The sequence below is a fragment of the Lutjanus erythropterus genome, chromosome 10, assembly GCF_056507025.1.
Source record: "Lutjanus erythropterus isolate fLutEry1 chromosome 10, fLutEry1.hap2, whole genome shotgun sequence".
NCBI lineage: Eukaryota > Metazoa > Chordata > Actinopteri > Lutjaniformes > Lutjanidae > Lutjanus > Lutjanus erythropterus.
Window position 1 is genome coordinate 40935193 of NC_139326.1, and position 26126 is coordinate 40961318.

Genomic DNA, 26126 nt, shown 5'->3' on the forward strand with positions numbered 1-26126 from the left:
CTTGCTGGAAAAAACTGTCCATTTGTCCTCCTGGGTAAAACCAGAAGTAACGAGTCTGGGGGTTATCTTAGACTCTGAACTAAGTTTTACCCCCCACATAAATAAACTGACCAAGGTGGCATTTTTCCACCTCAGAAACATTGCCAAGGTACGGCCATTCCTGAGTCAGCAAGATGCTGAAAAACTAATCCATGCTTTTGTGTCAAGCAGATTGGACTATTGCAATGCACTATTTACAGGTCTTCCAAAAAAGTCCATTGACAGGCTACAACTAATTCAAAATTCGGCTGCTAGATTACTGACCAAAACAAAGAAGAGAGAACATATCACTCCAGTTCTAGCCACATTGCACTGGCTTCCTGTGTCCGCCAGAATTGATTTTAAAGTGTCCCTGCTTGTATACAAAGCTCTCAGTGGCCTAGGACCATCCTACATTAGAGACTCTCTGCTGTTCTATGTTCCATCAAGACCTCTCAGGTCCTCCACTGCTGGTTTTTTAGACACCCAAAACTATAACAAAAAGAAAATTGGAGATGCAGCTTTTTTCAGCTCTGCTCCCAAACTGTGGAACAGCCTACCCAAACACATCAGAGAGGCAGGCTCTGTTGAGATGTTCAAACGGCAGCTAAAGACACATCTTTTCAACCTAGCCTTCACAGTAGTTTGAAAGTAGTAGAAAGGCTAAGTTAGTTAGTTCCTCTTTTTTTACTCCATACCCGATGGCTTTTTCTAAATTGTCATTTTATACAATCTTTAGTATTATAATTATTATGTGTATGTTTGTGTGTGTATATATGTATATATGTATATATATGCATATATATATATTGTTTTTAATCTTCTTAAAATTGTGCTATTCTTGCTTAATTTTTACTGTATGTATATATATATTTGTACTTTTTACTCCTATTCTCCATAGTCTCTATTTTGTGAAGCAATTTGAGCTGCATGCTTTGTATGAAAGGTGCTATATAAATAAAGCTTATTATTATTATTATTATTATTATTATTATTATTATTATTATTATTATTATTATTAACTGTCCTACAACTATACAGACACACTTAAGAGAACTACGTTAGTTCTGAATAAATAACTTAGACACAAAATATGCTCATTTGCAGAGGGAGAAATCACAAGAGGCACTGCTGCAGCATTGCTTGTAGCATATCTGGACAAAAATCTTGCTCCATTTGCTCGAATTTGCTGGCTGCATGTTAGGAGGTGGTGTGAAAAGTTCCATTTTATGAGCATTTTGTTCAAGCAAATCATGGGTCATTATGCAGCCTGTGACAGATTAAAATAAACAAGATGTTAATTGTGTTGTTTGCAGACTTACTTTTTTGCTGCCGTTTAACAACATTATGCTTTTTTTCTTGTTTCATGGTCTTCCTTGTTTAGAGGACCATGAATTGTGGTTGGAAGCCCAGAGAAAATGAGTTGGTGGCAACATATTCTCACTCCTAATGCTTCAAATATGGCCGGTTGTTCAGTGGTCCTGCACTCCAAACTACAAGGCTGTATAGGCATCCTTCTAGCATCAATTTTGCTCATGCAGGGCTCTGCTGTCAAGTTAGCAATATAAATAGCTGACAGTTGGGAACACTTTCAAAATAAAGGCACTAACACTACTTGGGTAGACAGTCAGTTACGTGTTAATGTACGTAGTGTAACTTAATGTATGTAACGTAACTTGACAAACTGCATTAAGTCTCCTGGCTGAAGCCCTGTGTTTGTTTTGCCCATCCATCCACTCCACCTCCTCCACATGCAGACCTTTTCTGTCTTTGACTACAACAGCAAGTCAAAACATTACGCTGAAGGGGCGTCCCTAGAAATGATGTTACGGGCTACCTTGAGTGCCATAGTTTGAAGCATAGGGGCACTGACCGAGCTGCCATACTTTCACCTTGGGAGTGAAAACAGCTATAAATGGACCTTGAGTTAAGAATTTTATTGATTGATTTATTCATTTTTGTAATGATTTTTTTTAATGTTGTAATTTTTCTGGTGAAGACCATCTCAACACTCTATATATACATCTACATGTACTGATGTGCATCTGCTCTGAATGGTTAATTAAAATTTGTTCAGGTTAAAGGTTGCCTGTCAAAAAGCCAAGCAGATCAATTCAATTCAGCAACATAATCAATTAAACTGTGACATCCATAATATCACTGATAGATTACATTAAGTTTCCAATATCTGATATGCATATGTATAGGTCTAATGAATGCATTTGAAAACAATGAAATTCTTGTTCTCCTTCATCTCTATAAACAGCCAATATTGTGTTCTTACAGCCTACACTGTGCAGTCTAACCTGCTCTGTGTGTGACTGTCTGCAGGATTAGTGACATAGGAGAAGGCTCATAATCACACAACAGCAGACAAGCAAAAACCACAAGGGAATTGGGGGCAATGACATGTGGACAGTGAGGAGTGTGTGTGTATGGGAGGGGAAGGCACATGCACAAAGAATGTTTTTTTATTAAAAAAAAAAAAAAAAAGTGTGAAGCAGCGCAGGCGGGTGGAAGAGAGGAATTTAAATGGCATTTGTGATAAGGTGACATTTAGAGAAATCTCAGCTCCATCTCCTTTGAACAGAAAGGTCTTATCTTGATCCTGGAAAAAGGTCCTGCTGTTGCTCACAAGTTGTAGAGGAAATATATACATTTATACATACAATGACACATGAAACATTTCTCAAATTTGGACCATTTTTATTGGCAAAAGAAGCAAATAATAGGCAGAGATTATAACACATTCAGGTCATGAATGGTGGTAAACAGTGGGGCTATCTCCTGATTCAGTGCTATCAGTTGGGTGCCAACTTGATATGTATTGCGATTCTTAAGTATTGCAATTCAATATTATTATTTATTGCAATTTTTCTTGGCTTTTTTAACGTGTTACCAGATCAGAGTTTTATTTCAGCAGCATCATTGTTATACTGCATTTAAAGGTGTAAATTAAAAACTTTTTGAAGTAAACTTTCACTGTACTTGCTTAGCAAGCCAGTGCCATAAGAAAATAAGAAATTAAATAAGATGTTTGGCCCCTGGAAACTGCACACAGCACAAAGGCAACTTGTTCCAGGGAGAATACATGTTCTATCTAACCTCACCAAAAAGGCTCAAGATTACAAAAAGTCTAACAAAATATGCTTTACATGTAAATGAAGAAGTTCACTTTTTTGAGCTCAAACTCACAAAATGATTTAAAAAATGAAGAGAAATGCCAAGAGCACAGAGTGTTGATCAATATCAATAACAATGATGAACCTCTTGTCACAAAATTAAAAAAATAAAAATACCACAAAATATTAAATAATAAAAACACTGAGTTGGTTCATTGAGACATACATTTATGATTTTGGCACTGGGGACAGTGATGATTACTGGAACTTGAGGGAAACTACAATGATTAGTCAAATTTGCAGAAAAGTTGCAGTGATTGGACAAAATTGCAAGGTTGTGCAGAATTCACATGGATTGGCTGAATTTGCGTTACTTGTTGTGATTGCGACATTGCAACTTCCTGGAGGGACTGGGTATTTGTTTGTTTCCACCGATCAGAGTAAATTTATCTGCACATTTCATTTTATTAAGCATGAGAGGCAAAATAGATCTCTTTGTTAGGATAATATGGCAATGGGAATTCTTAAGCTTTACTCATATATTTCTACATATGTATGTACACAAATAGTAAAAAAAAATCATATAGGAATCGTAAAAAAAAGGCTGACAAAAAGCATGCCATAAACTTTATGTATGAAAATTAATGAGTGTAATGATCCACTTGTAAGACTGGAGTGTAAAAAAAGGCTGAAATAACAAAGTGTGATGTTGTGATGATCACAGGTCAGAGTTCAGCCTCCTATTTATTAGGAGCACATCACTGATGAGAGCTAACAGTTACCATGGAGAAACATGCAATCAGCTGGTGTTCTTCTCCATCTCACTCCCTTCCTCCGCCTGTAGACAGTGCGGGCCCTGTTGTTGTCAGATAGTGACGGAGCATGTGCAGTGTGGGAAGGAGGATCTCAGCTGTTCATCCCAGAGAACTCATCTCCCCTCCTGTTCCGGTCCTAGGTGAGCCTCAATACTTCCCCAGACCTCCCTTTCCTTTTGGCTGCCATTACCCAAACTAAGCTCATTTGTCCCCCCCAATAGACCCATGATCTGCCTTTTGTTCGGGCCCCAACCTCCTATTCATGTCCCCCAGGAGAGCAGACAAAAGAGGAAAAGACACAGGCCTGAACCCTTTGCCCAGACAGACTGTGGTAAAGCGACCATAAAGAGATGCTGGGCTTGAATGGAGCTGCGCTGACAGGAGCGCTCCAGTTTGAACTATAGGCTCCGTCTGTGAAGATGTCCTCCCTGTCCATATCTGCAGTGTGTGTTGAAGGAAGTTTCAGTTATTGTGTGTATCTTTATATTTCTTCAACTTAGAGCATAAATGATGCTTAAACTATGCAATAAAGAAAACACAGAACACAAATGAAAGAAAAATCTTCACCAAGTTGACAGCACATATGCAGAACACAAAATATGCTGCAAATACACAAAACACACTACCAATTCAGATAACTGCAAACAAATACAAAAAGGCAGTGCAAATACTGTATGGATATCACAACCAAATTCCTACAAATACGTAGAGCACAACAAGACAAATGCAGAATGCTTCAGGTTGTTCAGAAAATAAATGAATAAATAAATAAAGTTACAAACAACAACACAACACATCTCACTCCCAACTCTTCAAATACAACAGCTTGGTCAGTGGACGTACGCTTCAGTCTATGACGATGTAGGCAACCCTCCACCGTCTGTTTTGAGCACTTGGGAGAAGTTAGCCTTCAGGGTTTATTTCTGGCAGAAATCTTGCTATTTTAGCCTAAGCCATAATTTTTCCCCCAAACCAGAGGGACACTATGGAGCAATGAGGAGTGTGGATGTGTCCCCTTACTTCTCTGAGAGAAGGTGATCTAAATATACCTTCTACACTATATAGTTTGCATATTACTAGTTTGGGACAATGTATGATGAACTTTCTAACTTATGATTCTGGCTCTAAACCAACCATGATTTCAAAAACTTGTCTGAAACAAGAATCAGTGAAAGGAGGCCACAAAGCACTGCATCTTATATATTAATTTATGGCTTATATGGACAACCAGGGAGGCTAACACTACTCCGGACCCTTGATGCTACACTGCTGCAGTCTTTAATTGTTTCCCCTAAACCTACCAAAGAAGGGCTTTCTGGCAGAGCTTTGAAGGCAAACTTCTCGGAACAGCTGGTTTTTGAACATGCAGACTCCACAGTCAAGTTATCAACAATAAATATGCATCGTCCAGTTAGATTTCAAAATAAAGATGCAAAAGTGACTTGGTTAGGTTTAGGAAAATATCATATTTTGGTTTAAACTTAGAACTTGATTTACGTGTTTACAGTGCATGACATAACGTTAAGTTATAAGCCATTTTTGATTTAGCTTATTCTGAATTGGGTCGCAATGGTTTGTCATTTACAAAAACTGGTTCCCCAGGAAAAAAAAGTTTGGGAAACACTGCTTCATGTTACACTGGTTGACTCTGACAGGAGGGCACCACCAGAAATGACACTACAGGTGAGGCTACAGCGCCATAGTTTGAAACATACAGGCACTGACGAGCTAACCTGTTCTCATCCCACCTCGCCAAATTTAGTTATTTTCTGAGGTGGCTCTTCTGTCTCACTGCTTAAACCACTGAGCTGTCCACTGAAACACAGCACAAGCTTTCATGACAGAAGGTAATTCCTGTGACACTCGCAAGGTCCCACTAGTTTACCAGCAGCTTTCTATGAGTCATCATTCCTAACATAACAGATGCTTATTAGGGGGCCCCAGTTTGACACAGAAGCTGAGCTTTGTATTAAATGTAGACTATCGAAGGTGAAAGTATTGAAATGAAAAGATTAAAATACCATACATGCATTTCCTGTCATGTCTGGGGCCACTAAAATGCTTCTGAGGGCCACCAATGGCCCATAGTCCACACTTTGAGAACCCCCATTTCAGTGCCTGTATGAGACACTGCTAAAAAGCCTTTTTAACATGTGGTCAATGTTGTGAGACAGTCACGTTTAGGCAACAAAACTGCTTAGGAAAAGATTATGGTTTGGGTTAGGTATGTTGTGTGTCATTCATGACATGACATGCTCATGCTCATGACGCAAAATGATGGTTGCATAACGCAAATCATGTGACACATGTAATGTCATGACTTCTAATAACATATTAGTTTCACACAAGACATGAACCTGGTATCTGAGGTGGAAGTATGTGTTTGTTTGAGCCCTCCTTCATATGCAGACTTTCTCGCTCTTTATACTACGTCAAAAAACTGACTCAGACAGCCACTAAAGGGCCGCTTGAGTCTCAGACGGGCTTGACAAAATGTCGGTATTTGATGCCTTGGGAGTGACAAAAAGGCTGCCAAGGAATGGCACTGGGCTGTGAAGTGATTTTGAAGTAGTGGGGCATTGCAATGCCTGGAGTCGTCATGTGACACACACTGGCCAAAAAGCATTTTCCTCATGTCCAGCCATTAGAAAGGGAGAGGATGCAAAACATTTTTCTGAGCACCATAAACCCCTCAAAATTATATGTATTGTCAAAATTGGATCCATCTGGTTCTGGAAAGTCTAGAGGAGCCATATGATGAAATCATTTATACCGTTCAGATGTGTGGAGCCAACAGGAAGTCAGGCGGCTCAGCCAGCTGAAGTCTCAGTTGTGTGTGTCAGTTGTCTGTGTTTGCAGTGCAGATCTGTTTGCTGTGGTCAAATGAATATGTCGCTCAACTTGCCCAGTTGCTTGCTCAATTTTATTTTCTGTGCTGCATTTTTTCAAGATTTGCTTGTGATGTTTTTTCCACCATAGACAACAGTGACCGTGGGTGTGTGAGCTCTGTGTTAGTATGCTGAGGGAGGAAGATACTGGAATTAAAATTCTTTTTGCAATGGTGCAACTTGTCTCTGATAGTAAAATATCCATCTGGATCCTTGTTGTCAGATTGAATCCTGCAGCTTATGCTTCTGTTATGGTTTGCGGCACAAATCACATCATATTTAAACCATAAGCTATATTACTGTAGCTTAGGCTTTATGGGCTCGCAGGAATACTCTGAACTCTCCGACATGTTAATCTACAAAGCAATAGAGTCTGACATATACAGTAGCTGTGTATCTGTCTCCACCTGTGTGATGTTAAATATGAGCTCGGGTTCAACTAGGAGACAACCGGTGGGATCTGCCATACGCTTCTATAGGGGCTCCTCTGCACGGCTTAAAATAGAAGAGATAAGGACCAAGTCTCGGGAGGCAGCCATGCTGTTACATATTATTACAAAAAAATATGGTGTGGGCTGATATGTGTTGCACGTAGAAATGAGGCGTGCAGAATTGTAAACTGGAAATGAGAGGTTTTAAAACGAGATACCATTATCTCCCGGAGATAATGCCTGCTCATACACAATAATGTCAGCATGGAAGTTAAAACCAACAACAAGTAAATAACATCCTTCATGATGCACAGTGCTCTGTCTTATATCAGAGTAATATGAAAGAAAATTCACCTATTAGCGGTGTATGAAATGAATTCCCAGTTCAGTCAGGCGTGACAAGTGGCTCAACATCAATAACAAACTCATGAGTGAAATAATAAGCTGTTTCATAAACCAGTGAGTCAGTTCTGCTCCCACAGCAACAATGGCTCATCATAATCATCGTTTTCACTTCATAATTTCATAAACAAACTGCATTACCTGCCTTTTACAATCAGATCTGATTGCATTGGTGGATTCTTGCACTTTGTGTTGACATGCCTCCAACATTTGTGATTCCAATGGGAGATATCAGACAATGTGACCCTTCACTAAACCCCTCCTGTGAAGAGCAACTGTCCAATCATAGCTTAGCAACCGTAACAAGGGCACTGCAGGCCCGTCAAGCTTTGCATTTCTCTACATGTTGAAGTGGAGTCGTGGTGTGGTCATGAGTCTAGACTGTATTGTCTTTCTGGAAACATTAGCATGTCCATCCAACTAACGCAAGATTACTAGCTGCATTTGCCAAACTCATGGTTTATTCTGACGGGGTTACATTGGGATTTGAGGAGGATGTGGGCTGGTGCAGACCATGATGCATTTCTCTCTGGCTTGCTCTCTCAGGTCTAGGCCAGGTTAGCTTAGCTCTTATCCCGACTCTCTTCGTGAGGTGATGGTGGTCCGGCTGGTCTGGCCATGTCAATGTCTGAAGATCCGCAGCGCTAATCTAGACGTGCCACTTCCTTTGCCCTTGTTAATGAGTGTATTTCTGTCATCTACCGTATACACATGTATTGTATGACCATTCGACCAATGCTTACTGAGATGTAGCTTTAGCCTCAGTCTGGTAGCATTAACTTTGTATCATGTATATAGCTGTTAAGTAACTTTACATTTAAGACACTTTCACAGGGTTCTTGTTTTAAAAGTGTGAGATAAAATCATTAAAAGTCTGCTCATAATAAAGGAGCTGAAGAATTAGCATTAGCTCAGATTAACCACCTGCACATATGACATCTGCTAGTGGGAATTCAGGTTGCCACATTCAACGTAAAAAAAATTAAGGTAAGCAGACGGTCTTGTGTTCCTCCCTCATGAGATTTTGAGTGTCATCTATTTTATTGCTGTGTTCTGGTGAGTTTTCATGTACAAATTTCTGCTTTTTATGCATCTAAATTTTAATGGATGAGTATATATATGGATATATATACTAAGTCTCTTTAACCAATTTGCCCATCATTCTGATTTAATTCTTCTCCTTTATTGTGATCACAGCAGTTCCCACAAATTTAACTAATCCTTGTCAATTCTGTGTGATTTTGCAATTGTCCAAACTCTGCAACTTTTCTGCATTGCAAACATCATACGTGTACATCTCAATGAACTGACTCAATGTTTTGTTTTATTATTCACTATTTTTCTTTTTTTGGGGGGGTACTGAAAAGAACATATTTTTGTTGTTATTGACATTTATCAACACTTTTCATTTTTATAATTTTGAGGTGGTTTTGAGTTTGAGCTCCAAAAAGATTTTACTTCTTTATGGAATAACCCTCAGGGGCACTTCTTCATTTACAAATAAAGCAGATTTTTATGAATTTTGTAACCTTGAGCCTTTTTGGTCAGGTTAGTTAGAACACTCAGAGTGAAGTTTTATTCTCTCTAGAACAAGTTGCCTTTGATTTTAATAAATTATACAGAAAAGATCTCAACTTTCTTTTGCAATTTTCTCCTGCAATTTCATCGCAGAAAATGCCTAGAAACATTGCAACATGCTCCACAATTTCTTTTTAGCAAAGCTGCCATGAAATCAGGCATTTTAGGCCACAACAATCCCAGAAAAGGCCTGTGAAATCCTGGAGGGACTGCACAATGTTTTTTGATGTCATTCCAAGTATGTGAAAATGTGATGTTATGCATTAGAGTTGACTGAGCAAGGGACAGTGCATTTTATTTTTCAATGACGGACAATCCTGTATTATAAAGGACAGGTGGCAGCCTTAGTGAGAGTCATCATTTTAGCAGACAAAATCCACAGCTGACAGCTAGAAAAATGAGAAACGCCTTCTGTTTACTCCTCCGTGGAATCAAAGACCTCATGTTTCAACAATTACTCCCAAATTGATGTTAAATCTGCCACCATTATCAGTGTAAACTGCATATGTGCAATGCGGGAGTGGAAAGCTTGACAGGCGTGCTAACAGTAAGGAAGGAGGGTGGGGCTTAGCAAAGGGTCAATTCCCACAGCTTGCTGTGATTACTACTGAGAGATGCAGATTTCTCCCAGCTGACAGTAAATGTGACATGAAATGCATATGGCATGGGAAGAAGACACGTACTTAACTGCCAGCACCTACAGGATTTCTGTATTTGACATTTTCATATATGAGTTGAGGTGGTTACATCTCGATCCTGGTGGTTACATCCCTATAAGCCACCTTGTCAAAGTGCTGAATGCAGACTTGCATGCTGCTAAAAGCTGGAGTACGCCTGAAAAGAACAAGTTTGTCAGTAGTCTGAAGCCACACTGGAAGGCAGGGTGAAAAGCCTGCTGTCACACAGTGAGGGGGGATGAGATCATCTGCACACACTTTGGGACTGTCTCTCCTCATAGGAATTCATGGTGCTGCACTGTTTGTAAAAGTTACAGAAGTAACTGTGTGAAAAAGGAGAGCTTAAGAAATAAGTTAAAATCATACTTCACTTTCTCACCTCTGTGCAGCTGAACAGTCACTGCAGGATGTGGGAACCTTTCAGATTGATTTTTTTTTTCAGAAAATTACAAAAAATATAACTGACCTGTAAGTTACACTTAACCAGTTGGCAGAAGGGCTCTATAGAAACATGTAGCACCGAAAGGTTTCATGTGGCCCACAAGGCCATCATGGAAAAAACAAAAAATGAAAAATCAACTGTTACCAGACTTTTACTTTGAAAGGGGGTCAGTACTGTGTTCATTGGTAATGATAATGAACTGTATCTTTTATATTAAACTGTAACTTTATTCACTAATTCACTCAGTGCTGAACATCCATGTTGTTTAAGTTGTTCTTCTTCTACTGTTGCTGCTACTATCATTGCAGCCTGTATGCAGCAGCATGCTTCACTGTAAAACATCAAGGTTTGGACATTGTCAATAAATGGAATATTAGCCCACAGTTCAGTGGTTCACTGGCTGTAGAAGTGTCCTATACAGAACACTTCTGAACATCCCATTATTAGAGATTTGTCCATTATTAGGACCTTATATCATCTGTCTGACCCACAGCAGCTTGATCAATTTCTCACGTGGCCAGCCATGAAAAATAATTGCCCACCCCTGATTTAAGACAATATCCTCAGTTTTGTGGAGGTCCTTGGCATGAAAAAGTTTGGGAAACCCTGTTGTAGACCCTTCTTGATAGTGAGGCAGCTGTTTCTTTTCCTCCAGTGTCTCAGTTTTATCCATTTGACTGTTTTAAGAGCCAAATTGATCTGTCTCTGGACCTGTGGACCTGTCATATTCAAAGTGAAAAAATTAGGGACAGCCATTTGGAAGTTTTTGTTTTCAGACTTTAGACATAACCATAATTTCTTGGATATTATTTAACCAGTCCTAAAGTGTTGGATATGTCCAAAGTATAGGTAATATAAAAGCACCATCTCCATAGCTACTGAATAAGCATAAGTCTACTGGAATGAGGTTCCATTTATATAGTTGTTGTGGTGTCTGATGTCATCAGTGTTTTTCACCAAAAAATTGGAGATTGGGTGATTTATATACCATCTGGTTGAATTGTAGGAAATGTTAAGTGGGGCTATAATGTTTTGAACCATAGTGTCTAGTTAACTGTTTTGAGTCACATAAAAAATATCTTATTATTCCATGAAAATTAGGGCTGCACAATTAATCGAAACTACTGAAATCATAATATAGCCAAATGCAATATCTAAAGGAAAAAATAAAGGAAAAATGATGTAAGAAAACATGTTTGTTTGGTACACACCCTAACAAATGTCACATCATTATGATTTTAATAGTTTTTTTCAGTGAAAATGAAAATTGTGATCCAAAAATCATTCCTACTAATCATGAATTATATTGCAATCTGTCAAAATAATTGCAATAGGATGTTTTGCCATATCATACAGCCCCGATAAAGGTGCTCGAGGGGATTAGAAAAGGTCCCAATGATCTATGCAGTTTGTACCATATTGATTTAGTGTTAGATAATAATAATGGGATAATGGGATGATCTTTCTGTTGTAGCAATTATGATATTATTATATGAGGGAGATAGTGATTTGACATTATTGTGTTAGCCTGTTGCTTTAATGAAAATACTGATATCCACTGCTTCACTCTTTGCTCTGTAAAACACTGGTGATAATGTTGCAGAAGCGCCTTAATCAGTCCCTGCAGGATTTCGTGGGCTGGTTTTAGGTTTGTTACGGCCTAAAATGTCTGACTTCATGACAGCTGCTCTAAAAAACTGCAATTTATGTTGCAATATTTTTAGGCATTTTTTGCAATGAAATTGCAGGAGCACGTGAAATCTGCAAAAGACAGCTAATGTTTTTTTGGTATAATTCATTAAAATCAAAGGCAACTGGTTCCAGAAAGAACAAAACCACAGTGATTTCAGTAACCTCACCAAAAAGGCTCATGATTACATGAAAAAAATAAGCTTCAACTGTAGATGAAAAAGGTCATCTAGGGATAAAATTATAAAAGGTGCACAGAAAACTGATGAATGTCAATAACTATGACAAATGTGTTAATTTCAGTACCTGCAACAAAATAAAAAAATATAAATGCAAAACAATAGTGATGATGTTTGCATGGGTAGGACAGCTATGAACTAGAACTCATGGAAAGCAACGATGATTTGTCAAATTTGCGGAAAAGTTGTGGAGTCACTATCGCAGTAAAGGCAAAAGCCCCCCCCCCCCCCAAAAAAGGAAAAACCATAAAAAAATGGTTGTTGCTGTTGCTATCATGTAGTGACAAGGGCTTTGAAAAACATTTAAAAAAATGCAAGGTGATAATAAAAGATAAGTGATTATTTTCTTGTCTGTCAGTGTGTGATGTAGTGCAGTTCTTCACCCCCTCCAACTTCATTCCTGAGTTCTCTGTGTAACTTTGCAGCAGTACGGAGGAGCTGAAAGATGAGAGTGTTGTAACCTGGGCTCTCCTGGGTGTCCCAGGGGGTTTGTGTGGCATTACTTTCCCCTGTCTCTCCTGGCTGAGGTCAGGTCCCAGGGGGTCATTTCACCCAGGAGGTCCCCAATAAACACATTCCATTCTGTGCTGAATGGACAGGACGACTATTTTCACTCAGTCACATCGGCTATTCATTATCCTCTCCAAATTAGTATTATTTTAAGAAGAATATTTGATCATTTTATTTTATTTGTCTGTCTGTCCCTATAGTTGAACAGCCTTCAGCCTGTCAAAGCAGACAGAACTTGCACTTCCATCATTTCGATGATGTAAACATTTGAAAACTGGCTTCCTGTAGCTCAGCCTGGTCCCTAAAACCAAAAAACCCAGAGTCTTTGTGGACAGTCATTCAGGAGGAAATGGTTTACTTGTCTTAACATGTTCTGTTAGACCTCTGTTTGTTTATATAGAGATGGTGGTGTTCAGTGGTTAAAATGGCCCATTTATTATAAAAAGACAAATATACATAATTGTCCAAGAGTGGAAAAATTGAAGTGTTGGTGTTTATTGTGTAACGTGGTCTGTAACTTAGTCTGTCGTCTGAAGTGGTTGCTTATTTTCTGTCATTAAGGTTCCAGGTTCATTTATTTGTCATTCTACAACACAGGGTTGTATAATGAATGCAAACTGTAGTCCCTTCATGCTGCAGACAAAATCAAAACACTATTTTTTTTATGGTGGAGCACTGAAGATGAGCTAAGGAGTTTCACAGTAGTGAAAGTAGTAGTAGTCTCATGGTACAGCAGCAGATACTTCTGTATCTCCTGCCAAACAGAAGCAGGGTAAGCAGGCTGTTGCTGGGGGTGGGGTGGGGAATATTGCAGCATTAAATGTCTTATGTATCAAAGAAGTACAAGTATCATATGTGCACCATCAGCTTGGATGACTGAAGCAGCTGTCACATACAGGCAGAGTCAGAGCGAACAAGGTGCCAACTGTAGCAACACAAAGTGTGGGTGGAGAACGATTATAGGGTCAGAGGTCAGGGACCACAGCAGAGATACAAGGTCCTGACACTGTGTTCAGGGCGTTTATTGGCCATTTATACAGATGGATGCAGCAATTGTGACTGTGTGTGGCCTGTAACAACAGCTCTTTGCTTTGGCATTGCCACAGTGTGCAAAGCATTTGCATCATCTGCAAATCATTTATGTCAGGTCTTGTTCTCTTAAAGACAGAATGAATAGGATTTGTTGGTGGCGGTTCATAAAAACAACATTCAGTGTTGGCCCCTCCTCCCTGGCTCAACGACCCCTGTTGCATGCCTACTAGCTGGCACCTGGTCACTGCATTTTTATAGAGTCCTGACCTCACACACTGTGTGCTGTTGCTACAGTACTGCTAGGAGCCTACACACCCATCGCCCAAACGTTGGACAGGGTGTCTGCAGATACAGACACCACCACACACTTTTAGTGGGTCACAATTAACCCCTTCAAGGCTGAGCTCCTTGTCCTTCCAGCCAGTCCCTCAATACAACAAGAGATCATTATCCAGCTTGAATCAATCCAGCTCACATCAGCAAAGTCTGCCTGAAATTTGGGCGTCATGATTGACGTTTGGTTTTCAACCAGCTCAAAACAGCACGTCACCTTGCTGTTCAAATTGCTCCACTGGATCCTTACTTGTGTTCTATTAGCTCTCAGATGTATGCTGATTTAGATAAAAGCATGTTTACATATCTCTTTATGTCCAGGTTAAACAGCTTTAGAGGAAAGCTGGGTGAGCTGTTTCCCTCTCCAATCTTTATGCTAAGCTAAGCTAAACCTGACTCCAGCACTCTACAGACATGAGATCGATGTTGATCTCCTCATCTCACCAAAATACATTTACCTCACAAATAGGGAACTGTTCTTTTAATTGTAGGATTCCTGACTTCTTCCTGTTTCAGGTTTCTTCAGTCAGAGATTCTGCACAGTGACCTTCAGATCTCAGATCTGTTTCTCCGACCTCTAAACTACAGTCCCTCTTAGATGAGACAAATATGATGCAGATAGCTCTGCAAACAGCTGCTGAGAAGCAAAACAGAAGCACCTGGTTTCTTTGTGCCTCATGAAAGCAATTGTGGGACCTGACTATTCCCTGAGTTATGAATTATGGATCAGTGCTAATAGGCTGGTTCTCCCTTGTTTAACTTATTGTGACCACAGGTTTATCACTGATGGACTCCCCACCTCAGTGCTCATCACCTATATCAGGACTCCCATCACTGTCTTATTGTCTCATTATTGCATTACGGAGGCAGGGGGCTTCAGGAGCTCAGGGTGGAGGAGGCAGACAGGGTCTCTGTCCAAGTGACCCTCCCTGAGGACTTAACCCACACCGTCCCATCTTACTGCTGCATAATGGATGAAGGACAGACATTGGGAGGGAGGGAGAGAGGGAGGGGAGGAATGGGAGCGGGGCACCTTATTACCTTGTGATTCATTTTTAATGAGGTAAACAGGTCTTTCCAGGTCACCTGCGAGCTCACACACACCCATGGTGGGTGGCGTGTCTTCCCCGTCGGCTGCCTTATTGCTGCCCGCTTTGACATCCTCCATGGCTGCAGGGGCTCCATAGTATAATTAGGTCTCACTGTCATTGACAGAACGTGTCTCACTTCCCACAGAGTCCCTTTCCTTTCCTTCAAGTTAGATGCCACCAATTATACAGAGGCAAGAAGACCTTATTATAAGTGCTCCAGGCAACCTTTGCCTCACTTTTCCTCTTGCTGCCACTTGATTAAGTTTTCCAGCAGTGGGTTAGACACTGTGAATACCAGCCACACAATTAAGTTATTGTATATTGTTTCATAATTGATTTCATTGCACTTTGCAGCTCATAAATTGGATTTTAATAGGTTGTATAGCGGAAAGCTGTTTTTGAAAATAGCCTGACTTTTCGCAGTCCCTGGACATGTATCTATGCTTATGCAACATCAATGCTGCAACATTCAGAGCAGGTAGTTGTTCTCTGTCTTTGCTTGCTTGGTGTGTTATTGTAGCATTTCTCCGTCTGTGTGTACGTTAAATGACAGCCGATAAAACTGAACATTGCCGTGCTCTAATGGAAATAAAATGGACTCCCTCAAGCAGACGTCTGGTTCCGGAGCGGCAGAAATTGGATGACAGGCGAGGATGCACGTATGGGGTGTCATCTGGGAAATCAAACCCGCTCAGTTCACTTGCTCTGAAAGTCGGTGAACAGGTACGCCTTCGCAAACAGGGAGGTGGAGAACTCCCACAGCAATTCTCTGCGAAGCCTGGCGAGGCTGTGAGGGAAGGGGAGAGAAAGAGAAAAAGAGAGTGCGACAGGAAGGTGAGAAGAGGAACAGATGGAGAGATGCAGGGAAGCTACATTTACAGTCATTTAAAACAGGTGCTATACATAGCCAAGCTTTCAACCCATCATCTCATCTAAATGATATCATTACAGCCAGCAGTCATTAAAAAAAGATCCATGGCCCCAGACTATATAGATTTCCTCCCTCTCCCTAGGGAGCAGGGATGAAAATGAATTTAAGGCCCCTCAAGTCATTGAATTTGCTTTTTATCAGCCGATAGCCGTGCTACATATGTGCCATTGTGCTGTATATAGGATTAGAGAGGATATTTTCTGCCTGACTAGCTACCGGCTCTCAGCAACAAGATGAGGATCATTTCCCCTGCTGAGAAAAGCTTCACTCAGTCTGGACCAAACCCTCAGCACACACACACCCCACCGATGTTTGGTATGGATCTTCACTCACATACCACCAATCTTTATCAACACGTGGGCCATTTGAGATTGGGAAACCATATTCCCCCAAAAGCTTTTTCATATAAAAGAAATTACTTGTTTCCCTGGGCACGCGTCATTAGCTCTTCTCAAAGTTTGCTCAAGAAGTGATACATCAAGCAAAGGAGAAAACCTGTGTATGTGTCTTTATTGTTCCCCACCAGCAGAGCCCTGTATGATCAGTCTGAGGGGTCATATTCTGACTTAATGAGTGTCACACCATCCTCCACACTCACTCCCATGGAAGAGCTTTTGATGCACATTTCTCTGCCCTTTGAAGTTGGTGTTTTTTCCTCAGAATGAGGGTCGCTGGTCGATGGCGGATGTGTGGCACAGGATCCTCCTGAGCTCTTTGTTCCTGTGTTTATTTGAGGCGGTTCTGCATGTTTACATCACATTCTTGAGTGCAGAACGGCTGGTAATTGCAACCAGTGTACATTTGGTACCCCGAAGAACAAACTCTAATCACAAAATGGTTACTGAACGCTGTTTCATCCAGCGTGTCAGGTTTCTACTTGTTGTGGTTGTTGCCTGAGCACTTGAAAGAATGAGTCAGTGGCTGAGAAGCCGCCATTCATCTGTTCCATCATCCCAATCGCCTGAATTTGATGGACTGTTGATACTGAAAATATTCAGTGTCACCGCAGTTTGTGACAATATCCATAGATTTGTGTACATGGTCACAAATTGTAATAAGGAGCAAGAGAGTCAGTGTAGGGAGGAGGTCGGGTGGATGTGTGGGTCAAGCACAGCACTTTCAGCCAGGTGAATGGGGTTCTGTATCAGACCAATAGTCAAGCTGATCGACCTGAACCTAACTATGTAGTTTTGGTGCCTAAACCTCCCAAGGAGGTTTGAAAATGTGTTCCAACATTGCATATCCATTATTGCTATGTTGCTATTGCTATTGCTAAGTTTTAATCAATCAAATCTTGTTTTCAGTTAATATTTTGCCAGCTGTCCACCTTTCCCAAATTGCATATCCCCGAAAAAAGAAGAACTTTGTGCCAATATCAATGTATTTCAGTGCAATGGTACAATCACTGTATTCACTCTAAAATAAAGAATTATCAGTACTTTGCTCTGAATTCAACTTTGGTGCACACTGATCTTTGAATTCATTATTAACAGTGCTAACCTTTAAGGGAATTGAGAACCTGTAATGGAGGAAGCCAGCATTTCTTTGTAAGCTGTGTTGCACCACCTACTGTTATTATAACACAATCTCACTATCACTCTTTAAATACAACAGCCTGGTCAGTGGCCTACGCTTCAAACTAAGATCCTCTAGCATCACTTTTGCATGTGCAGGGCTTTGCAGTCAGCAATAATAAATATGCTTGGTCTAGGTAGATTTTCAAAATAAAGGCACTAAAACTACTTGGGTAGTTTTAGGAAAACATCATGGTTTAGGTTAAAACAAGTTGTCTATGTAGTTCTGCATAGCCAGATCTATGTCTACATTGCTGTGTCAGCTGGAAGAAGGTGTGGCTCCACACAAGATCATTCTGCTGTAAGAGAAAAAAATGTCAACCAATCACAGCTGTCTTGGGTGGGGCAAAGCAGCAACAATGCTCTTGGGAAATAACGTCAGAGGTTAACTTGTTTGCTCGTGGGGTGGCAAGTCCTGGCATTTAAATGGTTGTTGCTGTTTTGGGGCGCCCCAATAGCTCAGTTTGCACAGCATGTGTCCCATGTACTGAGGCTGTTAGTCCTCTACAGCGGCTGCCGGTTTGGCTCTCGCCTGCAACCCAATGGCTGTGTGTCTAGCTAGTCACTAGCCACCCCCAAAAAAATCTTTAAAAAAAATGGTTGTTGCTGTTGCTATCATGTAGTGACAAGGGCTTTGAAAAACATTAAGAAGCAAATAGTGGAAGAAGGAGGTTATCGACTGTAATATTTGGCCAGTGGCAGCCTTAAACCCGCTGTCTTCATCCGATGAATCAGATTAGTATGTCACTTACATAATTTCACATACGTAACATAATGTACGTGAGTCTCTTGGGTGAATGTCCTGTGTTCGTTTGACCCATCCATCCACTCCGCTTCCTCCACGCACAGACTTTTGAGAGACCAATTATTTTTTGATTCCATTTGAAGGAATTACACATTTACAGTTTTAAAATATAGAAAGTCTAACTTTGTCACAGGTTTTTCATAGTTTGGTTTCTTTAAAACTATCCCTCATCTCAGACAACATATGCCACCAACACCAATCTCCCTGTCCCTTGTAACATCTTACCAGCAGTGTTTTATCCAGTTCCTCTTGTTCTTTTTATCAGCTGTAAAGAAAAAGAATCAATAAGACCTGTTGTTGTGTGAGTTTGATTGTGGAAAAAAACACAGGCATCATAGCTTTTGGAAGAAGAAAGTCATGACATCACTTAACACACCTTCTGGGCATGTAGTCTTTCACAGTCTGATACATACAACAGTTCTATGACAACCTGCAACTTTCTTGTAAAATTATCTTGTAAACACCAAATATGTGATTTGATGGCATCTAAAATACACTAAATATATTTTTCAGACGTTAAGTCCAGTGGTGTTCCACAGGAATGAATGAATGAATGAATGAATGAATGAATTAATTAATTAATTTTTATTATTGTGTCAAGCACCAGCAAGTGCCCAGCCCAAACAGGCTTACAAGACACCATTATTTAGATGAACAGACCAGAAACCAGAAAACTAAAAACAAAACAAAACAAGAACACAACATAGCTCACAATTAATGTTAATAAAATAACCTTTCCTGACGCTTTTTCCAAGCTTTAGAAACGAAATTGGCCAACTTATACACATTAAAATTAAACAGCCATTCCATTCTGTCATCATCAGAGCACCAGAACATTTCTGGATTTTGAACAGACATTTCCTTAAATATAGGTTTTCTTAACTCATCATAAAAAGGACAATACAAAAGAAAATGTAATTCATTCTCAACTTCTCCTAAATCACACAGCTCACATAATCTGTCATCCTCCTGGATGTTTTTAAATCTATCAATTTAAAGGTTCAGAGGAAGGATTCCAGTTCTCAGCTGTGCAACTAAAGACCTCTGACTTCTTTTAAGATTTGCTGTAACATAAAATTCAGAACCATTATTGTGCTTGATTTGAATATATGTTCGTGGGTCATGACCTTGGCTTTCTATACAATGTTACCTGACTGCAACGACACATTAAAACATAACGCTAGAGGGCCAACTCTGGAAACCAATTGATTGATTGATACATTTATTGTCAGAACAAGTCCGAAATTTGTCTTGCATCACAGTGGTTCCCTTTGCAACATCATAAACAAACAAACAGATAGATAGGAGACAAACAGTACTCTATATTTAACAATATATGCAGGAGATGACAATTCAAAAACAATATATTGTTATGGTTGGCTGATTCATAGTTTCTCCAGAGGTTGGCCTACAATCTTTGATCAGATTTTAATTTGGTAGAGCAGTTTTGACATCAGAGCTGTGGACAAACACTTGTACCATGTAGTACTGCAGTACTGTAGAATAACATATTCACAGAGGTAAGAAACAAAAGAGAACAATTCATCTACTCACCCCAAAAGACTTGAGGCAGTGGGGAAATAAATTCTCTGTTTTTTTTTGCAGACAAGTTCAATGTGATCTTTCCATGAAAACTGACAGTCAATGATGACACCCAAGCATTTATATGAAAAAAAGCTTACTTTTTTCTTTATGGATAACAAAAGGAACTTTTTGAGAGTGAGGTGTTGAGCCAAATGATACTACAGGGGTACCTACAGTACCAAATGTTGAAGCCTAGGGGTACTAACCAAGCTGCCATATTTGGCGCTTTGGGAGTGAGAATGGGACTGTTTAATTTCAGCTTTTTGAATAAACAGTGAACTTATTGTTCTGACTTCACTGACTGGAGTTTTATATAAAACAACTAAAAATTACAGGAATGATCAACTCAGCCTTTTCAAAACTGTATTTTTGTAATTTTGTACCATTTTTTCAAGACTGGTCCAGTCCATCACTTTATATCCAGTGTTTGCTGGGCCCTGCATCCTCATCAGTCTCACAGATGGAGCTGAGGCTGTCCCTGTTCACTCCCTGCTTTCAACTTCTTAAATGCTATGTTAATGCAGGCCCTGCATTCACTCATATCTTGCTTTCCATTGGCTCGCCCGCTACAATTTGCTGCTAATGGTACACCCCCCCTCACCTCCCTCCCCCCAATCCATCAACCTCCCCACCCCCTACCTCCCCCCATTTTCCTCTCCCACTCTCTTTCTCTCAGTCCCTCTCTCTCTCTCTCTCCAGCCTTGAGGCGTCCCGTTTCAGCTCCTTCGTTTTCACTCACAATGCTGTGGAGAGGCTGAATGGGTGGGGGGCATTTAAGAGAGCAGCAGTAGGTGGGAGTGGAGTCTGACCGCAGAGGGACTACTGTTTAAGAGAAAGGGAATTCTCTCTTTCACTCACTCTCCTCACTCCTCTCTCCCTCTCTCTCTCTGCTGCTCTTCCTCTCTCTCCCCCTCTCTCTCTCCTCACTGGCTGCACATCAGCTCTGTAGGTAGACTCAGACTCAGTAAACACTCTGAGAGAACACAGAGAGGAGGGAAGATGACAGAGCTGTCAGCGCTCTGAAAGATCCACACGGGTGAGAACATTTGTCAGGCTGGCTGATAAGGCTCTCTTCAACACTGCTTCTGCTTCAGTTGTCTAATCAGTGGAGAGGCTGCGAGCGTGTGTGTGAGGTAAGTCACCTTCTTTACCTGCATGCAGCTGGAGCGTTTGAATGGGAGCAGAATGAATGGGACAATTGCTGTGCCTAATTAAGATAATTGAGAAAATGGAGTTGCTGAGCTTGACAACTTAATGACTTCAACCACATTATCTCAGCTTTTTTACTTTGTGATGTGAGTTGATATGAAAACTTTCTGAAGGAATTTCATTTTTTATGATTTTTCAAAGTATTTTTTTCAGTCCAAAATGTCAGATTCCAGCTTCTCAAAAATGTTCTAGCTTTTTAGTCTTCTTTGATAGTAAAGTGAATATTTTTGGGTTGTGGACAAAACACCTAATCAATTAATTGAGAAAATAATCGACAGATTAATCCCTGATGAAAATTTTAGTTGCAGCCCTAAATTTTTCTGTTGATTATTAATTATTTAGCCTTAATAGGCTAAATAATTACAATGCAAAATACAAATTACAAGTTGTGAGTGATCTTCATAATACTTGCTTTGTCTGACCCCTTCTCCCCCAAAACTGTCAGTTTCCAATAATAAAAACTCTCCCATTTGAAAGGCTGCAACCAACCAACATTTGACATTTTAACTTGAGTCAAAACATTAATTGATTATTAAAATTTCTATCAATTAATGTCTTTCAATTAATCAATTAACTGCTTCATGACTAACGCTGTGTGTATGACCACGCTGAGTGCTGTATTCTCACCTCCAGTAGAGAATGTGGGCGATGTTGGCAATAAAATGATTATTTCCATTCATCAAAGCAGCTTCTGTAATTCATCCTCATGTTTTACAAGCGAGCACTTCAGAGACTGCCTTAATTTTGCTCTTTACTGCGTGCACCTGGCTGCCAATTATGTTTTACTGTGAAAGTTTTTCCTCTTGCTGGCTATTTTTTATTTATTAGCAGAGCAGGTAAAGAGAGTAATGTCTTCAGAGATGGAAGTCTGTGATGATCTGCTGAATTATTCTGCTTGCATTAGAGCTGATGCTGAGATGTGGTCTGATGGGATAGCAGAGGAGAGATGTGTAGTGTGTGTGTGTCTGTATGTGTCCGTGTATGTGTGTGTACTGCTTGCCGGAGTAGGTCCAGCTGTACACTTTATGGTTGCCAGCAGACAGTGGGCTTGTGTAACCCAGGAGACAGACAGCTGCTCTGTATTAGATGCTGCTGGTTGGTTCCTCTCCCAGATCTCCAGCATACACACTGTCGGCTGTAAACTGGCAGCTTCAGTGACACACACACAAACAAACACACACACACACACACACACACACACACACACACACACACACACACACACACACACACACACACACACACAATGGCTGTTCATCTCCATGTGTTTCCCAGTCTCATATCTCCAGATCAGCTTCATTTGTTTGTTCATTTATATATATATATATGTATAAATGGGTATATATATATATATATACTATCTGTGTCATCAGATCCAATGGGGTCATATATTTTTTTTCCTAAAGCGTCTTCCATATCACTTACAGGACAATTATAAAAACTAAAGCATTGTCTCATATGAACTCCACAGTGTCCAGAGTTGCCCTTTTACACATGTAGCACACACAGCCTGGTCTCATCCTCAAGTCGACAAATATTGTCGTTTGCCACGCCCCTTGGCCACTTATGCAGATACATAAAGTACCATTACTCACTCTATGAGATGCACAGGGCTTTTGATGTAGCACAAAGATCGAGAAAGTCCACGTAACGAGGAGCCGTAAACACAGGACTTATGTCATGTGACTTTTGTCTTGCAGCCTGCTTCAGTTATATCATGTCATGTGACATATGTAATGTAACATACTTATTTTAAGCCAAAATATGATGTTTTGCTAAAGCTAACCAAGAGGTTTTGGTGCCTAAACCCAAACTGCAACGTGTGATTAATCACATGGTAAAAGGGTTTTCTAGCAGCGTCTCATACAGCCACTAAGGGGCACCTTGTGCATGAGTATGATGCATTAAAAGGGGTGACAAAGCAGCACCGGTATTGGACGCACTGGGATGAGAACATGTTGGCACACAAACGGAGATTGTATGTGTGATATGTGGTCACCTAGTGGAATTACTCCTTTTGGTTTAGTTGGGGGGGGGTTCCTGAGTAGAACATACAGGAAGCAAGAAAGACATGATGAGGCTGAATAATAATCCATAATGATGACTGTTTTTGCGTTGATATTGATATTACGTGTATTTGTACGTATCTGCAATATCAACAAAAGAGCAGAGAGCAAACAGGCAAGCAGATATTGGACATTACACAAACTTTGTACTAGGAAGCTGGCAGGCTTTAATGTCTAGATAGGTTCAGCGTTGCAGTGCATGTGTGAAAGCAACCGTCAAGTCAAACCAATTTTATTTATATGGTGCCAATTCACAACAGGGCCCTTTAAATATAGAGCAAGTCCAGACCGTACACTTTGTAACATTATTTAGAGACCCAACAGTTCCAGCACTAACGTGACAGTGGCGAAGAAAAAATTCTTTTAAGAAGCAGAAACTTTGAGCGGAACCAGATTCTATGATGAGCAGCCAGCCACTGCGAGCAGTTTGGACTGTATAATATAACAGTAGCACAAGTAAGAAGAGTCACGACTAATGTTAATGAGTCAGCAAACCCACTCAGGAGCAGAGATAAAAGTACGCAAATTCTGTATTCAAATAAAAGTACAGATACTTGTTTAAAAGGAGACTGGTAAAAGTTGAAGTACAAATTCAAATTCTTTACTGCAGTAAAAATGAAAAAGTACAGGCTCTGAAAGAAACTCAAAGTATAAAAGTAAGAAGTTGTCCTCTGAAAGACATTTCTACTGGTTGTCTCCACACAAAGTTAACTGAACCTCACCCTTTCTCCAGTCGAGCCTTCCTCTCTTGTCTGTTTCATCTTGTTACATTTTTTTGTCGTGATACATTGTTTCTGTCTTGTTATATCTTTTACGCAATTCTTAGTGTTGCTGTCTCTCTTTCATCTTGTTGGGTTTTCTCTTGTCATGTCTTCTATGTTGTTTTTTGTCTTAATGCATTTTTTTGTGTTATGTCTTTTATGCTTTTTTTTGTTGCATCTTTTTCATCTTGTAATGTCATTTTTAGACTTGCCATGTCTTTTTAGTCTTGTTACGTCTATTTAATCTTTACCTCTTATGTCGTTTTCGTCATGGTATGTCTGTCGTGCTTGAGCTGCCATGTGCCGATGGATGCATGTTTTATTCTCTCATTCATTTTGGGTGAGTACAAAGAAGAATAAACCAAGTAAAGTACAGATACCTGAAAAATCTACTTAAATACAGTAACGGTATTTGTGTTTAGTTACTTATCACCTGTGCTCTGGAGTATCAGTTACTCAACAATAGCTGTTTAAAGTTTTTTAACATTAGCATAATATTAGCCCACATACGCTACTGGTTATAGCAAACCAAGTGAGACTTTAGTGGCAAAACCCAGTGTACTGAATTGAGAAAGGGTTTGTTTTACTGCTTATGATTTGAGCTTTTCTTTTGTAAGAGAATGAATGTACTGTTTTTCAAACTTTACATAGTCTCACTTTAAGGTTTTTAGCCACAGATTTCTTGCCAGAGTGAGCAAGCCTCCAAATCTGTCTCTAACCCACAGTGGGATTCTCCACCGAGAGCTGCTGAAGTTGTTTAAAGTGAGCTAGTGATTCTTTAAGGCAGGGTAAGGCTGGATTTATTGCAGGTTTCACAGATTTACACTGTATACCCCTGAAGCTCTTTGAGGAAAATTGTATCCTCATGGTGCCTGGTAACAGGACCCCTACGAACATCTGAGGAAGGAAGGGGAGGTAAACGGGTGAGTCAGTGAGGGGAGACAGAAGTGGGTGTGTGTGGTGATTTAAGGTGGGCTGTGAGGGAGACCCACAGGATACCAAGGCTTCCTCTGCTGGATGGTAATTGTGTTTAATGAGGAGATGGTGGACACAATAAGGAAGTCTGGCTGTGTTTCAGTAGCTGTGACTTCAGCTTCACTGCAGCTCATCTGAAATGTTTAATTTAGATTTATTCTCACAACTTAATGACATACGAACATGTCAAACATGTTTCTGCTCACATACTGACTAACAGACGTGCTATCTGATCGTAGGTGGCAGCACAGGCTTTAATATTTCATGATGCTTTGGCTATGCATATGAGTAGCCACTGACAGTGACACTCGGCATAACGATGAGTGGGAAACAGGCCTTTGTTTGGACAGCTGTTAGCTCCCAACGCTCTGTGTCCCCCAAAGCTCTCTGAGAGGGTGACTGTCTTTAACCCCACTTAGCTGCTCCACTGGTGATTGAGAGCAAACAGCAATCGTGGGTATTGAAGATGCCCCACTCCAGGCCAGACTCAGGAGAGACACAGAGTTGTTTTGGTTTGACTAAATGAAAGTCATCTTTAATTCAGGGTGAGCCACAATGCTCTCCTGCCCTGCCCTTTGTCTCTTGTTGTCAACACCGAGCGATTTATGAGTACATCTTTGGATCGTTTCACCTGGACTGTGCTGCCCAGTGCATATGATCACCTGTGGTCCAGATGGTTCTCCATACCTTGAGTGTAATAAACCAAAAGACACATTTTGCAATGCAGTGAAACTGGAGATGATGGTAAGAGAAAGGAGCGTGGCATTTGTGGTTTTGGTCAAACAGTAAAACAGAACTCATTGCCTGCAACAGAGATATTAAAACATTTTTTCTACAGAGATTCATGCTTCCTCCAGAAGCAACACTGGGTCAACATTTTATTTGTTTTCCAAAAGGGCATATTTAGAATATTACTAATTTTACAAAAGAAATAGTCACTTAACCCAGTGAGGT

The 26126-nt window shown here is 40.2% G+C and overlaps 1 protein-coding gene across 4 annotated transcripts in view; it reads left to right on the plus strand.

The window, feature by feature from the left end:
• tncb (tenascin Cb) overlaps positions 1–26126 on the plus strand; it is a 126415-nt gene that overhangs the window by 36560 nt on the left and 63729 nt on the right. For 3 of the 4 annotated variants that reach the window (XM_084729339.1, XM_084729341.1, XM_084729342.1), the window contains exon 1: positions 20912–21294. The exons of the other annotated variant lie outside the window; for it this stretch is intronic. The gene's annotated coding sequence lies outside the window, so the exon portion shown is untranslated. Of the gene's footprint in view, positions 1–20911; positions 21295–26126 lie in introns of those variants that run through there. 4 annotated transcript variants of the gene reach the window in all.